Raw genomic sequence first — 5791 nt, 5'->3', positions numbered from 1 at the left:
GAGCCGCGCCGAGCCGAGCCCAGCCCGCCGCCGCCGCCCCCGCCCGCCGCCGGGACCGGGAGCCCGGCCCCGGGGCCGCCCCGTCGGGTGGCGGGGCTCGGCGAGCAGGTGGAGCCGCACGACCCCCGCCGCGGGGCCGGCCCGGGATGTCCCCGCCTCGGCGCCCGGGGCGGGGGGGAACCGGCGGCCGGAGCCAGCTCCTCTCCCGGGGTGTGGGGGGGTGCCTAAACCCGGGCTGAAGCGGCTTCCAGCGGGGCCCGCAGACCCCCGGAGCGCGGTCCCAGCGATTTCAGGGCGGTGGGTTGGGAGGTCCGGCCCTGCCCGCAGCTCTCTGCCTGCGCACCCCAACACCTCTGCCCCTAAAAACCCATCGCTCCCCATCACCGACAGTTTTTGCCTTGTCCTTGCTCAAAACCGCTTGAGGAGTTCCTTCAGGGAGAGGGAAACCGTCTCGCTCAGGAACCAAGCTAAAAAGCAGTAAATAAATAAAAAACCTGTATTAAATGCGCTTTTTCGGAAAGCGCGAGTGCGCAAACCCGCCCCGACCGAGGTCCGACCAGCCATCACTATGTGCAAGCCCGTCATCTGCAAAGCTTCGAGAAAAGGCGAGTTGGGGCTCCGACACCCCAGGGCTGAGTTTTGCGTGTTCTCAGCTCAGCAGTAGACGGCTCCTGTCGCTTCTGGGGCACGTGGCTCTCTCGGGGGCTCTGCTGGAGGATGTCCTCAAGTGGCCAAGAATGAGTGTCGCAACCTGCCTCGTCCGATGAGGGGCTGGATACTGCAGATTAAATGACTTTTTTCTCTCTCTTCTTGAAAATACAAAGCCAAATCTTTATGGAAGTGCATCCAGGCCGTGACCGGAGACTAAAATAAGGTGCAGAAGTAATACCGGCTGATGGAGGGAGACAAGTGTCCTTGGAGCGGAATGTTGTGCCCTAAGGCCAGTCGTCATTTACTGCGGCGGGGGGGGGGGGAGATGCAGGGTGGTAAGAGAGGTGCCCAGATTTTAAGCTGTGTGACGGGACAATTAAAAGCGACGCTCCCTCCTCCAGTGCTCCATCCTGCTGCCACTCTTCCCCTGTCATGCGGAGGTGCTGGATGGAGTAGGAATAGCAGTGACGGGTGCTTGATGCCATGCGTATAGCAAAAATAGATGTGGTTGGACTGCGATGATGCAAAGCGAGAAGAATCCTTTCTCCTCCAATTTCTTCGTCTTTGCTTTCAACGCAGCTCCTGCTGGGCTGCTGTTCAGCAGTGGGGCTGGGGGCTCTTCCATCCCCGGCACCTTTTTCAGATGCTTTTAGGCTGAAATGTGTTGATAATGTCCTTTTTAAAAAAGCTTCCCCTCATTCAGGTCATTAATTCATCCTCAGTGATGAGCAATCCAGAGTAACGGGGCAGGGAGCTGCCATTTCGTCACGTGAGGTCATTGCCACCGGGAAGCAGCAGGAGAAACCCAAGGCTGCTGGAATAATTAGTGCCCACAGGTTGTAATACTCATCTGTGACTCGCTGCTCAAGTCTTCTGCAGGAGCTGGATGTAACATAGGAATTCTCCTGCAATCACCTGCATGATCTCATCCCTCCTGCCCCTGACTTTTGGCTTTGCAGAAGGAGCTCGACAACCTTCTTCAGATGTTTTCCCAACCCTATGGAGCCGGTACTCTCTTTCCAGAGTTTTTGTGGACCAGTCTCAGTCTGGATGAGGTGGTATGTGCTTTGGGAAGGAAGATTTAAGAGCACCGATACAAAATAGCTGGCAAGGCAGCAACCACACAGGCAAAGCTCAGGGTAAATGATCCTAAAGGTGGTGCAGGACCCAGCAGGAAAGGCAAGTCTTCTTCTAAGGGCAGCCCTGCAGGCGGGATGTGCAGTGAGATCATTCCTCTCTGAAAAGAGATGCTGCCATGGAATGAGTCTGGGAGGTGGCGACGAGACTGATAAAAAAGAGCAAAAAACAGTGGGAGCGAGGGAAGGTTGCAGGAGAGTTTGTTTAGTCTGCAGGAGGACAAGATAAAAGGCTTGTGTGTGTGAAGGGCTGCCTTGAAAAGAAAACAGGAGAAAAACCTGAGCGTTTGGCTGATCAGACATGGGAAGAGAAGGGGCTGGAGGTTTTGGGAAGCGTAGGACAAACATCTGGGACTGCCACATCAACCCTTGTGCTGGGGCTGGCCTAAGGGGTGGTTCCCGAGTCCCCTCCAAGCTCCAGGATAAATGGGGTTGGCCCACAACTCTGTTCCATCCCGAGCCTTTGGTAAGCCTGTCTTGGAGCGGGCAGGTTAAGATCACCTTTTCCTGATGGACTGGTCTTACTGGAACGTGCAGTCTGGGCACTGGTTGGGCTCCTGTTAACGGATGCTTTTGGGGGAGCCTGGCTGGGGCTGCATAGGGGGAACTGTGTTGGGATCCCTCCTTGGATCCCACAGCTGGAGCATCCATCCCCAGAGGGTGTTGGGAACAGGACAGAGAAAGGGACAGTGCAGGGAGGGAGGATCCTGCCTTGAGCCAGCGGGAAGGATATGGTGAAACCATCCCATTTTCATCAGTAGAGGGGCTCCAGAAGTTGGGGTGTGCTTGGCAGGGCTGGCAGCAAGGTGGACTTGGGAATGGTCCCAAGGGAGATGTCCTCCATCAGCCTTTCCCCTGCTGTCACAGGGATCAGAGAAGCACAGGCATCCCCCATGGCTGGAGGGGATGCGAAAGCATCGGTGGACAAACAGAACATCTGGCTGCATGGTCTGGCCAGATCTCTCGGTCAAAGCCAGGGAGGTGAAGAGCATGGCTTTTCTGCCAGCAGACAGAAAACCACACGCCTGCTCTCCGAAGCCGAACGCAGCAGGGTTATAGCTGCAGGTGTGTGCCCCAAGGGGGTGGATAAACAGGCTACACGGTGGGAGGAAAATGGGGCCAGACAACCTGCTCGCCATGCTCCCCAGGGACTCAGCTACCTGCCTTGTCTCTCTGACCTGCCCATTTTCCCTGAACCCTTAAGGATATTTTTCACTCATTCATTATGCAGGAAAAATCTCAGCAGAGCTTTGTCCCATCCCTGCCCCATCGGTTTTGGGGGCAAGATGGGATACAGCTGCTCATCACTCTGTGCAGGGATGCACCTCTGGTTGCAGAGACTTCACAGAACAGGCAGTGCCGAAAAAAAAAGCCTCAAATAAACTCTCCCCTACAAATTAACTCAATTATTTTTTTCTTCTAAGTGGCACAGGTGACTTCATGTGCCACAACAGCTGCAGAGAGGGATCAGCGTGTGCTGGCGGAGCAGCTCTCACCTGCCTCTTCCACCACTGTGTGCCAGGCGTGAGGCACCATGAGACTGGAGCAGACCCAAAACTTAACTCTGATACAGCGTTGATGAACTTTCTTGAAAGTGTCTTTTGGCTTTTAGAAACCTCCTAGCAAGGAAACCAAGCAGCTGCTGCGGAGATGAGGGAAGAACATCTGGCTGCAGTCAGCAGTGCTGAGCACTAAAGCAGCTCACCTTGGTAGGGTGAGATTATCCATCACGAACAGCATAGTTGAGAAAATAATCCAGAATTTGGTTGAAAACTGCTTCTGCGCTTTTCAAGCCATGGGGGGAATCATTTTGCTCACCGTTTGCTAGGACACGAGTGAAAAACCTACTCCCAGAATTTCCAAAGCTTTCACATCATCAGCCTGGGGGATGCCGAGGTGCAAGGCAACTCTCATGGCTGGGTAATTAATAACTGGGTTGCTGTTAATTGCACCTGCACAGGGGCTATGGATGACTGAGACATAACTCTAACAATGGAATGGTGGACAGACTATCAGTAGAGATGTACCAACAGCTCCTTTCCAACAGGCTGAAAGTTTGGCAGACTCTCCTAAGGTGATCTTGAAGGTACAGATGTCTCAGACCAAGGTGACTGAGCAAAGGCCGGGTGCCAGAGATGGGCACCCAGGAGAGCCTGACAGAGCCATACCCGTCATATTGAAGCAGGAAAAAGAAAGGATCAGCTTCTCTCAGCCCTGAAAGCAGCTCTGTTGGGGTGGGAGCACCTGCGTTTCATGCGACTGATTTGCTGGAGCTGAAATGTGAACCACAAAATAAATCGCTTGAACCCAAATTAAGGAGCTGCAAGGGAAAATAGGACTCGCAGGAATTCATGAAGTTCAGTGGAGAGCTGAAAGCTGCTACACTTCTTGTGCAGGGGGTGCCAGGAGAGTGGGCTGTGGCCCTGTGCTCTCCAGTCCCCCTGTTCAGTGCCACACTGGACCCAGACACGCTCAAGACCCACTTTCAAGTTAATTTTTATTTGTAAGCCACCTTACAAGTTGATTTTAATGTTTTTCTGAATATACCAAACCCACGACTACGCTTGGTATCCACCCTTACGTGCCGATGCTCAGCAGCTCCCTCGAGCTGCGCCACCCCCTGCGTGCCTGGGGGACCAGGGAGATGGTGCAGGGTTGTGCAGGGACCGGAGCGTAGCTCCTGCCGGCACAAATTGACCCAGAGGAAACTCCACCTGCACCCAGTGGGAAGAGACCAGCAGCGCAATGGCACAAACATTGCCCGGTTTCCTTTTTCCCCCTCTGTGCTTTGAAAGTTTTCTGTTTGTCCTACTCTCGACGGGAAAGGGGGTCAGCAAAGGGCACAGCATTTCACATCCACCCCAGCAGATGCTGCTCGCTCAGCCGCCACGGCAGAGGATGCTTCCCTACCGCTCGGTGGGATTTCTGCTTCCCAAGTTCAGGGTGTGCTTCTCCCCCCTCCCCTGCGATGAATTTCTGCGTTACACGCTGGCAGAGCGTCGGGACATCCAGCAGTGATTCAGACGTGGTTTCGAAGCACATCACATACCACAGCAATCTGTCATTCCCGCGTAACAGGGCAACATTACACACGCCGGGGAGCATCTGACCAGGGGCTGTTTCTGGACTGACAAGCAGTTGGAGTGATTCAGCGGCAGGAAACACCCAGACAAAAGGCTCTTCCCAATGCAAGGCTACAGCAGCACTAGGGCTGCTGCTCTCAAGCCCTAGAAACAGCTTTAAGATGGATTTTAGGGTGCACATGGGCACGCTGCCTCCCACCAACACAAGATCCCTGCTTCCTTTTGTGCCCTTTGGGGAGGAAAAGCCTGCTTGCGTCGGGCCAGAGCACGGCGCCGCAGCGGACCCGAGTCTTACCAGAAATAGCAGGTATCACCGTGCGGGGAAGGGGTGGGAGGATGCTCTTCTGGCAGCAACAAGCCATCAGATGAACTCAGCTGCCAGGAACTGCACCACGAGAGTTGCGAAATCCTAATTTTACTAAAACATAAAGAAGCTTACCAAAGGACACATGTTCTTGACTGCGTGTTTGTCAACCCCTGCTGAGCGATTCAAAGGAAGCGTAAGACCGTGACTAAGAAAAACGCAGTCGGAAGAGTGACGAGACTGCCCGCTCCACGATGGAGAAAGGTCAGCTCAGCTCCAGCGGGGGGGACTCCACCGACCCAGGGAAGCCTCCTGCCCCCGTCTGTAACACAAACCGCAGCACCCCAGCCCCAAAACGGCCCCACACCACCACTCACAGCAGGCAGGGACCAGGGATGCTCACATCCCACGGGATCTTTAACCGGGAGCACCAACGTGGTTAGGGATGGGATGTTACTGCTGAAATCCCATCGACCGATCTTACAACCAGACAGTAAAAACTGATATTTTTTAAAAAAAAGCCAGGTATTTGCAAAAACCTCCCTAAGACAGCTGGCGGACTGCTGTTAGCTGCTTCCCTCGCCAGGCAGCTGCAGCAGCAGGTAGGACTTATTTCT

Source organism: Strix uralensis, chromosome 9 (genome assembly GCF_047716275.1).
Source record: "Strix uralensis isolate ZFMK-TIS-50842 chromosome 9, bStrUra1, whole genome shotgun sequence".
In the NCBI taxonomy this organism is placed as follows: domain Eukaryota; kingdom Metazoa; phylum Chordata; class Aves; order Strigiformes; family Strigidae; genus Strix; species Strix uralensis.
This window is presented reverse-complemented; position numbering follows the sequence as displayed.